Source organism: Symphalangus syndactylus, chromosome 8 (assembly GCF_028878055.3).
Source record: "Symphalangus syndactylus isolate Jambi chromosome 8, NHGRI_mSymSyn1-v2.1_pri, whole genome shotgun sequence".
NCBI lineage: Eukaryota > Metazoa > Chordata > Mammalia > Primates > Hylobatidae > Symphalangus > Symphalangus syndactylus.
Genome location: NC_072430.2, coordinates 10,582,304 through 10,594,893, shown reverse-complemented (window position 1 = coordinate 10,594,893; position 12,590 = coordinate 10,582,304).

Genomic DNA, 12,590 nt, shown 5'->3' with positions numbered 1-12,590 from the left:
TAGCGCTAAGTGGGTAATAGTGGAAAAAAGAATATGTTCAAATATAAACTACACAGAAGCAGTGTATGAAACTTCTTTCTGTTCTGTGCATTCAACTAACAGAGTTGAACCTTACTTTTAATTGAGCCTTTCTGAAACACTCTTTCTGTAGAAACTGCAATTGGACATTCTGAGCGCTAAGAGGCCTCTATTGGGAAAAATAATATCTTCAAATAAAAACTACACAGAAGCATTGTGTGAAACTTATTTCTGATATGTTCATTAAGCTAACAGAGTTAAACCATACTTTTGATTGCGCAGTTCTGAACACTCTTTCTGTAGAAAATGCAAGAGGACATTCGGAGCGCTAAGAGGGTAATAGTGGAAAAAGGAATATATTCAAATATAAACTACACAGTAGCATTCTGTGAAAATTCTTTCTGTTCTGTGCATTCAACTAACAGAGTTGAACCTTAGTTTTGATTGAGCCGTTCTGAAACACTCTTTCTGTAGAAACTGCAATTGGACATGCTAAACGCTAAGAGGCCTACATTGGGAAAAAGAATATCTTCAAATAAAAACTACACAGATGCATTCTGTGAAACTTATTTCTGATCTGTAAATTCAGTTAACAGAGATAAAACATATTTTTGATTGAGCAGTTATGAAACACTCTTTTTGTAGAAAATGCAAGTGGAGATTCGGAGCGCTAAGAGGGTAATAGTGGAAAAAGGAATATCTTCAAATATAAACTACACAGAATCATTCGGTGAAACTTCTTTCTGATCTGTGCATTCAGCTAAAAGAGTTAAACCATACTTTTGATTGAGCAGATCTGAACACTCTTTCTGTAGAAAATGCAACTGGACATTTGGAGCGCTAAGAGCGTAGTAGTGGAAAAAGGAATATATTCAAATATAAACTACACAGAAGCATTCTGTGAAACTTCTTTCTTATCTGAGCATTCAGCTAACAGAGTTAAACCATACTTTTGATTGAGCAGTTTTGAAACACTCTGTCTGTAGAAAATGCAACTGGACATTCGTAGCGCTAAGTGGGTAATAGTGGAAAAAATAATATATTCAAATATAAACTACACAGAAGCATTGTATGAAACTTCTTTCTGTTCTGTGCATTCAACTAACAGAGTTGAACATTACTTTTGATTGAGCCGTTCTGAAACACTCTTTCTGTAGAAACTGCAATTGGACATTCTGAGCGCTAAGAGGCCTATATTGGGAAAAAGAATGTCTACAAATAAAAACTACACAGAAGAATTGTGTGAAACTTCTTTCTGTTCTGTTTGTTCAACTAAAAGAGTTGAACCTTAGTTTTGATTGAGCCGTTCTGAAACACACTTTCTGTAGAAAATGCAAGTGGAGATTCGGAGCGCTAAGAGGGTAATAGTGGAAAAAGGAATGTCTCCAAATATAAACTACACAGAATCATTCTGTGAAAATTCTTTCTGATCTGTGCATTCAGCTAACAGAGTTAAACCATACTTTTGATTGAGCCGTTCTGAAACACTTTCTGTAGAAAATGCAAGTGGAGATTCGGAGCGCTAAGAGGGTAATAGTACAAAAAGTAATGTCTCCAAATATAAACTACACAGAAGCATTCTGTGAAACTTCTTTCTGATCTGTGCTTTCAGCTAACAGAGTTAAACCATACTTTTGATTGAGCAGATCTGAACACTCTTTCTGTAGAAAATGCAACTGGACATTTGGAGCGCTAAGAGAGTAGTAGTGGAAAAAGGAATATATTCAAATATAAACTACACAGAAGCATTCTGTGAAACTTTTTTCTGACATGAGCATTCAGCTAACAGAGTTAAACCATACTTTTGATTGAGCAGTTTTGAAACACTCTGTCTGTAGAAACTGCAACTGGACATTCGTAGCGCTAAGTGGGTAATAGTGGAAAAAAGAATATGTTCAAATATAAACTACACAGAAGCATTGTATGAAACTTCTTTCTGTTCTGTGCATTCAACTAACAGAGTTGAACCTTACTTTTGATTGAGCCTTTCTGAAACACTCTTTCTGTAGAAACTGCAATTGGACATTCTGAGCGCTAAGAGGCCTATATTGGGAAAAATAATATCTTCAAATAAAAACTACACAGAAGCATTGTGTGAAACTTATTTCTGATATGTTCATTAAGCTAACAGAGTTAAACCATACTTTTGATTTCGCAGTTCTGAACACTCTTTCTGTAGAAAATGCAAGTGGACATTCGGAGCGCTAAGAGGGTAATAGTGGAAAAAGGAATATATTCAAATATAAACTACGCAGTAGCATTCTGTGAAAATTCTTTCTGTTCTGTGCATTCAACTAACAGAGTTGAACCTTACTTTTGATTGAGCCGTTCTGAAACACTCTTTCTGTAGAAACTGCAATTGGACATGCTAAGCGCTAAGAGGCCTACATTGGGAAAAAGAATATCTTCAAATAAAAACTTCACAGATGCATTCTGTGTAACTTATTTCTGATCTGTAAATTCAGTTAACAGAGATAAAACATATTTCTGATTGAGCAGTTATGAAACACTCTTTTTGTAGAAAAGGCAAGTGGAGATTCGGAGCGCTAAGAGGGTAATAGTGTAAAAAGGAATGTCTTCAAATATAAACTACACAGAATCATTCGGTGAAACTTCTTTCTGATCTGTGCATTCAGCTAACAGAGTTAAACCATACTTTTGATTGAGCAGATCTGAACACTCTTTCTGTAGAAAATGCAACTGGACATTTGGAGCGCTAAGAGCGTAGTAGTGGAAAAAGGAATATATTCAAATATAAACTACACAGAAGCATTCTGTGAAACTTCTTTCTGATCTGAGCATTCAGCTAACAGAGTTAAACCATACTTTTGATTGAGCAGTTTTGAAACACTCTGTCTGTAGAAAATGCAACTGGACATTCGTAGCGCTAAGTGGGTTATAGTGGAAAAAAGAATATGTTCAAATATAAACTACACAGAAGCATTGTATGAAACTTCTTTCTGTTCTGTGCATTCAACTAACAGAGTTGAACCTTACTTTTGATTGAGCCTTTCTGAAACACTCTTTCTGTAGAAACTGCAATTGGACATTCTGAGCGCTAAGAGGCCTATGTTGTTAAAAATAATATCTTCATATAAAAACTACACAGAAGCATTGTGTGAAACTTATTTCTGATATGTTCATTAAGCTAACAGAGTTAAACCATACTTTTGATTGCGCAGTTCTGAACACTCTTTCTGTAGAAAATTCAAGTGGACATTCGGAGCGCTAAGAGGGTAATAGTGGAAAAAGGAATATATTCAAATATAAACTACACAGTAGCATTCTGTGAAAATTCTTTGTGTTCTGTGCATTCAACTAACAGAGTTCCACCTTACTTTTGATTGAGCCGTTCTGAAACACTCTTTCTGAAGAAACTGCAATTGGACATGCTAAGGGCTAAGAGGCCTACATTGGGAAAAAGAATATCTTCAAATAAAAACTACACAGATGCATTCTGTGAAACTTATTTCTGATCTGTAAATTCAGTTAACAGAGATAAAACATATTTTTGATTGAGCAGTTATGAAACACTCTTTTTATAGAAAATGCAAGTGGAGATTCGGAACGCTAAGAAGGTAATAGTGGAAAAAGGAATGTCTCCAAATATAAACTACACAGAATCATTCTGTGAATCTTCTTTCTGATCTGTGCATTCAGCTAACAGAGTTAAAACATACTTTTGATTGAGCAGATCTGAACACTCTTTCTGTAGAGAATGCAACTGGACATTTGGAGCGCTAAGAGCGTAGTAGTGGAAAAAGGAATATATTCAAATATAAACTACACAGAAGCATTCTGTGAAACTTCTTTCTGATCTGAGCATTCAGCTAACAGAATTAAACCATACTTTTTATTGAGCAGTTTTGAAACACTCCGTCTGTAGAAAATGCAACTGGACATTCGTAGCTCTAAGTGGGTAATAGTGGAAAAAAGAATATGTTCAAATATAAACTACACAGAAGCATTGTATGAAACTTCTTTCTGTTCTGTGCATTCAACTAACAGAGTTGAACCTTACTTTTGATTGAGCCTTTCTGAAACACTCTTTCTGTAGAAACTTCAATTGGACATTCTGAGCGCTAAGAGGCCCCTATTGGAAAAAATAATATCTTCAAATAAAAACTACACAGAAGCATTGTGTGAAACTTATTTCTGATATGATCATTAAGCTAACAGAGTTAAACCATACTTTTGATTGCGCAGTTCTGAACACTCTTTCTGTAGAAAATGCAAGTGGACAATCGGAGCGCCAAGAGGGTAATAGTGGAAAAAGGATTATATTCAAATATAAACTACACAGTAGCATTCTGTGAAAATTCTTTCTGTTCTGTGCATTCAACTAACAAAGTTGAACCTTACTTTTGATTGAGCCGTTCTGAAACACTCTTTCTGTAGAAACTGCAATTGGACATGCTAAGCGCTAAGAGGCCTACATTGGGATAAAGAATATCTTCAAATAAAAACTACACAGATGCATTCTGTGAAACTTATTTCTGATCTCTTAATTCAGTTAACAGAGATAAAACATATTTTTGATTGAGCAGTTATGAAACACTCTTTTTGTAGAAAATGCAAGTGGAGATTTGGAGCGCTAAGAGGGTAATAGTGGAAAAAGGAATGTCTTCAAATATAAACTACACAGAATCATTCTGTGAAACTTCTTTCTGATCTGTGCATTCAACTAACAGAGTTAAACCATACTTTTGATTGAGCAGATCTGAACACTCTTTCTGTAGAAAATGCAACTGGACATTTGGAGCGCTAAGATCATAGTAGTGGAAAAAGGAATATATTCAAATATAAACTACACAGAAGCATTCTGTGAAACTTCTTTCTGGTCTGAGCATTCAGCTAACAGAGTTAAACCATACTTTTGATTTAGCAGTTTTGAAACACTCTGTCTGTAGGAAATGCAACTGGACATTCGTAGCGCTAAGTGGGTAACAGTGGAAAAAAGAATATGTTCAAATATAAACTACACAGAAGCATTGTATGAAACTTCTTTCTGTTCTGTGCATTCAACTAACAGAGTTGAACATTACTTTTGATTGAGCCGTTCTGAAACACTCTTTCTGTAGAAACTGCAATTGGACATTCTGAGCGCTAAGAGGCCTATATTGGGAAAAAGAATGTCTACAAATAAAAACTACACAGAAGAATTGTGTGAAACTTCTTTCTGTTCTGTTTGTTCAACTAAAAGTGTTGAACCTTAGTTTTGATTGAGCCGTTCTGAAACACACTTTCTGTAGAAAATGCAAGTGGAGATTCGGAGCGCTAAGAGGGTAATAGTGGAAAAAGGAATGTCTCCAAATATAAACTACACAGAATCATTCTGTGAAACTTCTTTCTGATCTGTGCATTCAGCTAACAGAGTTAAACCATACTTTTGATTGAGCAGATCTGAACACTCTTTCTGTAGAAAATGCAACTGGACATTTGGAGCGCTAAGAGAGTAGTAGTGGAAAAAGGAATATATTAAAATATAAACTACACAGAAGCATTCTGTGAAACTTCTTTCTGATCTGAGCATTCAGCTAACAGAGTTAAACCATACATTTGATTGAGCAGTTTTGAAACACTCTGTCTGTAGAAAATGCAACTGGACATTCGTAGCGCTAAGTGGGTAATAGTGGAAAAAAGAATATGTTCAAATATAAACTACACAGAAGCATTGTATGAAACTTCTTTCTGTTCTGGGCATTCAACTAACAGAGTTGAACCTTACTTTTGATTGAGCCTTTCTGAAACACTCTTTCTGTAGAAACAGCAATTGGACATTCTGAGCGCTAAGAGGCCTATATTGGGAAAAATAATATCTTCAAATAAAAACTACACAGAAGCATTGTGTGAAACTTATTTCTGATATGTTCATTAAGCTAACAGAGTTAAACCATACTTTTGATTGCGCAGTTCTGAACACTCTTTCTGTAGAAAATGCAAGTGGACATTCGGAGCGCTAAGAGGGTAATAGTGGAAAAAGGAATATATTCAAATATAAACTACACAGTAGCATTCTGTGAAAATTCTTTCTGTTCTGTGCATTCAACTAACAGAGTTGAACCTTACTTTTGATTGAGCCGTTCTGAAACACTCTTTCTGTAGAAACTGCAATTGGACATGCTAAGCGCTAAGAGGCCTACATTGGGAAAAAGAATATCTTCAAATAAAAACTACACAGATGCATTCTGTGAAACTTATTTCTGATCTGTAAATTCAGTTAACAGAGATAAAACATATTTTTGATTGAGCAGTTATGAAACACTCTTTTTGTAGAAAATGCAAGTGGAGATTCGGAGCGCTAAGAGGGTAATAGTGTAAAAAGGAATGTCTTCAAATATAAACTACACAGAATCATTCGGTGAAACTTCTTTCTGATCTGTGCATTCAGCTAACAGAGTTAAACCATACTTTTGATTGAGCAGATCTGAACACTCTTTCTCTAGAAAATGCAACTGGACATTTGGAGCGCTAATAGGGTAGTAGTGGAAAAAGGAATATATTCAAATATAAACTACACAGAAGCATTCTGTGAAACTTTTTTCTGATCTGAGCATTCATCTAACAGAGTTAAACCATACTTTTGATTGAGCAGTTTTGAAACACTCTGTCTGTAGAAAATGCAACTGGACATTCATAGCGCTAAGTGGGTAATAGTGGAAAAAAGAATATGTTCAAATATAAACTACACAGAAGCATTGTATGAAACTTCTTTCTGTTCTGTGCATTCAACTAACAGAGTTGAACCTTACTTTTGATTGAGCCGTTCTGAAACACTCTTTCTGTAGAAACTGCAATTGGACATTCTGAGCGCTAAGAGGCCTATATTGGGAAAAAGAATGTCTACAAATAAAAACTACACAGAAGAATTGTGTGAAACTTCTTTCTGTTCTGTTTGTTCAACTAAAAGAGTTGAACCTTAGTTTTGATTGAGCCGTTCTGAAACACTCTTTCTGTAGAAAATTCAAGTGGAGATTCGGAGCGCTAATAGGGTAATAGTGGAAAAAGGAATGTCTCCAAATATAAACTACACAGAATCATTCTGTGAAACTTCTTTCTGATCTGTGCATTCAGCTAACAGAGTTAAACCATACTTTTGATTGAGCAGGTCTGAACACTCTTTCTGTAGAAAATGCAACTGGACATTTGGAGCGCTAAGAGAGTAGTAGTGGAAAAAGGAATATTTTCAAATATAAACTACACAGAAGCATTCTGTGAAACTTTTTTCTGATCTGAGCATTCATCTAACAGAGTTAAACCATACTTTTGATTGAGCAGTTTTGAAACACTCTGTCTGTAGAAAATGCAACTGGACATTCGTAGCGCTAAGTGGGTAATAGTGGAAAAAAGAATATGTTCAAATATAAACTACACAGAAGCATTGTATGAAACATTTTCTGTTCTGTGCATTCAACTAACAGAGTTGAACCTTACTTTTGATTGAGCCTTTCTGAAACACTCTTTCTGTAGAAACTGCAATTGGACATTCTGAGCGCTAAGAGGCCTCTATTGGGAAAAATAATATCTTCAAATAAAAACTACACAGAAGCATTGTGTGAAACTTATTTCTGATATGTTCATTAAGCTAACAGAGTTAAACCATACTTTTGATTGCGCAGTTCTGAACACTCTTTCTGTAGAAAATGCAAGTGGACATTCGGAGCGCTAAGAGGGTAATAGTGGAAAAAGGAATATATTCAAATATAAACTACACAGTAGCATTCTGTGAAAATTCTTTCTGTTCTGTGCATTCAACTAACAGAGTTGAACCTTACTTTTGATTGAGCCGTTCTGAAACACTCTTTCTGTAGAAACTGCAATTGGACATGCTAAGCGCTAAGAGGCCTACATTGGGAAAAAGAATATCTTCAAATAAAAACTACACAGATGCATTCTGTGAAACTTATTTCTGATCTGTAAATTCAGTTAACAGAGATAAAACATATTTTTGATTGAGCAGTTATGAAACACTCTTTTTGTAGAAAATGCAAGTGGAGATTCGGAGCGCTAAGAGGGTAATAGTGGAAAAAGGAATGTCTTCAAATATAAACTACACAGAATCATTCGGTGAAACTTCTTTCTGATCTGTGCATTCAGCTAACAGAGTTAAACCATACTTTTGATTGAGCAGATCTGAACACTCTTTCTCGAGAAAATGCAACTGGACATTTGGAGCGCTAATAGCGTAGTAGTGGAAAAAGGAATATATTCAAATATAAACTACACAGAATCATTCTGTGAAACTTTTTTCTGATCTGAGCATTCATCTAACAGAGTTAAACCATACTTTTGATTGAGCAGTTTTGAAACACTCTGTCTGTAGAAAATGCAACTGGACATTCGTAGCGCTAAGTGGGTAATAGTGGAAAAAAGAATATGTTCAAATATAAACTACACAGAAGCATTGTATGAAACTTCTTTCTGTTCTGTGCATTCAACTAACAGAGTTGAACCTTACTTTTGATTGAGCCGTTCTGAAACACTCTTTCTGTAGAAACTGCAATTGGACATTCTGAGCGCTAAGAGGCCTATATTGGGAAAAAGAATGTCTACAAATAAAAACTACACAGAAGAATTGTGTGAAACTTCTTTCTGTTCTGTTTGTTCAACTAAAAGAGTTGAACCTTAGTTTTGATTGAGCCGTTCTGAAACACTCTTTCTGTAGAAAATGCAAGTGGAGATTCGGAGCGCTAAGAGGGTAATAGTGGAAAAAGGAATGTCTCCAAATATAAACTACACAGAATCATTCTGTGAAACTTCTTTCTGATCTGTGCATTCAGCTAACAGAGTTAAACCATACTTTTTATTGAGCAGATCTGAACTCTTTTTCTGTAGAAATGCAACTGGACATTTGGAGCGCTAAGAGAGTAGTAGTGGAAAAAGGAATATATTGAAATATAAACTACACAGAAGGATTCTGTGAAACTTCTTTCTGATCTGAGCATTCAGCTAACAGAGTTAAACCATACTTTTGATTGAGCAGTTTTGAAACACTCTGTCTGTAGAAAATGCAACTGGACATTCGTAGCGCTAAGTGGGTAATAGTGGAAAAAAGAATATGTTCAAATATAAACTACACAGAAGCAGTGTATGAAACTTCTTTCTGTTCTGTGCATTCAACTAACAGAGTTGAACCTTACTTTTAATTGAGCCTTTCTGAAACACTCTTTCTGTAGAAACTGCAATTGGACATTCTGAGCGCTAAGAGGCCTCTATTGGGAAAAATAATATCTTCAAATAAAAACTACACAGAAGCATTGTGTGAAACTTATTTCTGATATGTTCATTAAGCTAACAGAGTTAAACCATACTTTTGATTGCGCAGTTCTGAACACTCTTTCTGTAGAAAATGCAAGAGGACATTCGGAGCGCTAAGAGGGTAATAGTGGAAAAAGGAATATATTCAAATATAAACTACACAGTAGCATTCTGTGAAAATTCTTTCTGTTCTGTGCATTCAACTAACAGAGTTGAACCTTAGTTTTGATTGAGCCGTTCTGAAACACTCTTTCTGTAGAAACTGCAATTGGACATGCTAAACGCTAAGAGGCCTACATTGGGAAAAAGAATATCTTCAAATAAAAACTACACAGATGCATTCTGTGAAACTTATTTCTGATCTGTAAATTCAGTTAACAGAGATAAAACATATTTTTGATTGAGCAGTTATGAAACACTCTTTTTGTAGAAAATGCAAGTGGAGATTCGGAGCGCTAAGAGGGTAATAGTGGAAAAAGGAATATCTTCAAATATAAACTACACAGAATCATTCGGTGAAACTTCTTTCTGATCTGTGCATTCAGCTAAAAGAGTTAAACCATACTTTTGATTGAGCAGATCTGAACACTCTTTCTGTAGAAAATGCAACTGGACATTTGGAGCGCTAAGAGCGTAGTAGTGGAAAAAGGAATATATTCAAATATAAACTACACAGAAGCATTCTGTGAAACTTCTTTCTTATCTGAGCATTCAGCTAACAGAGTTAAACCATACTTTTGATTGAGCAGTTTTGAAACACTCTGTCTGTAGAAAATGCAACTGGACATTCGTAGCGCTAAGTGGGTAATAGTGGAAAAAATAATATATTCAAATATAAACTACACAGAAGCATTGTATGAAACTTCTTTCTGTTCTGTGCATTCAACTAACAGAGTTGAACATTACTTTTGATTGAGCCGTTCTGAAACACTCTTTCTGTAGAAACTGCAATTGGACATTCTGAGCGCTAAGAGGCCTATATTGGGAAAAAGAATGTCTACAAATAAAAACTACACAGAAGAATTGTGTGAAACTTCTTTCTGTTCTGTTTGTTCAACTAAAAGAGTTGAACCTTAGTTTTGATTGAGCCGTTCTGAAACACACTTTCTGTAGAAAATGCAAGTGGAGATTCGGAGCGCTAAGAGGGTAATAGTGGAAAAAGGAATGTCTCCAAATATAAACTACACAGAATCATTCTGTGAAAATTCTTTCTGATCTGTGCATTCAGCTAACAGAGTTAAACCATACTTTTGATTGAGCAGATCTGAACACTCTTTCTGTAGAAAATGCAACTGGACATTTGGAGCGCTAAGAGAGTAGTAGTGGAAAAAGGAATATATTAAAATACAAACTACACAGAAGCATTCTGTGAAACTTCTTTCTGATCTGAGCATTCAGCTAACAGTGTTAAACCATACTTTTGATTGAGCAGTTTTGAAACACTCTGTCTGTAGAAAATGCAACTGGACATTCGTAGCGCTAAGTGGGTAATAGTGGAAAAAAGAGTATGTTCAGATATAAACTACACAGAAGCATTGTATGAAACTTCTTTCTGTTCTGTGCATTCAACTAACAGAGTTGAACCTTACTTTTGATTGAGCCTTTCTGAAACACTCTTTCTGTAGAAACTGCAATTGGACATTCTGAGCGCTAAGAGGCCTCTATTGGGAAAAATAATATCTTCAAATAAAAACTACACAGAAGCATTGTGTGAAACTTATTTCTGATATGTTCATTAAGCTAACAGAGTTAAACCATACTTTTGATTGCGCAGTTCTGAACACTCTTTCTGTAGAAAATGCAAGTGGACATTCGGAGCGCTAAGAGGGTAATAGTGGAAAAAGGAATATATTCAAATATAAACTACACAGTAGCATTCTGTGAAAATTCTTTCTGTTCTGTGCATTCAACTAACAGAGTTGAACGTTACTTTTGATTGAGCCGTTCTGAAACACTCTTTCTGTAGAAACTGCAATTGGACATGCTAAGCGCTAAGAGGCCTACATTGGGAAAAAAAATATCTTCAAATAAAAACTACACAGATGCATTCTGTGAAACTTATTTCTGATCTGTAAATTCAGTTAACAGAGGTAAAACATATTTTGATTGAGCAGTTATGAAACACTCTTTTTGTAGAAAATGCAAGTGGAGATTCGGAGCGCTAAGAGGGTAATAGTGGAAAAAGGAATGTCTTCAAATTTAAACTACACAGAATCATTCGGTGAAACTACTTTCTGATCTGTGCATTCAGCTAACAGAGTTAAACCATACTTTTGATTGAGCAGATCTGAACACTCTTTCTCTAGAAAATGCAACTGGACATTTGGAGCGCTAATAGCGTAGTAGTTGAAAAAGGAATATATTCAAATATAAACTACACAGAAGCATTCTGTGAAACTTTTTTCTGATCTGAGCATTCATCTAACAGAGTTAAACCATACTTTTGATTGAGCAGTTTTGAAACACTCTGTCTGTAGAAAATGCAACTGGACATTCGTAGCGCTAAGTGGGTAATAGTGGAAAAAAGAATATGTTCAAATATAAACTACACAGAAGCATTGTATGAAACTTCTTTCTGTTCTGTGCATTCAACTAACAGAGTTGAACCTTACTTTTGATTGAGCCTTTCTGAAACACTCTTTCTGTAGAAACTGCAATTGGACATTCTGAGCGCTAAGAGGCCTCTATTGGGAAAAATAATATCTTCAAATAAAAACTACACAGAAGCATTGTGTGAAACTTATTTCTGATATGTTCATTAAGCTAACAGAGTTAAACCATACTTTTGATTGCACAGTTCTGAACACTCTTTCTGTAGAAAATGCAAGTGAACATTCGGAGCGCTAAGAGGGTAATAGTGGAAAAAGGAATATATTCAAATATAAACTACACAGTAGCATTCTGTGAAAATTCTTTCTGTTCTGTGCATTCAACTAACAGAGTTGAACCTTACTTTTGATTGAGCCGTTCTGAAACACTCTTTCTGTAGAAACTGCAATTGGACATGCTAAGCGCTAAGAGGCCTACATTGGGAAAAAGAATATCTTCAAATAAAAACTACACAGATGCATTCTGTGAAACTTATTTCTGATCTGTAAATTCAGTTAACAGAGATAAAACATATTTTTGATTGAGCAGTTATGAAACACTCTTTTTGTAGAAAATGCAAGTGGAGATTCGGAGCGCTAAGAGGGTAATAGTGGAAAAAGGAATGCCTTCAAATATAAACTACACAGAATCATTCGGTGAAACTTCTTTCTGATCTGTGCATTCAGCTAACAGAGTTAAACCATACTTTTGATTGAGCAGATCTG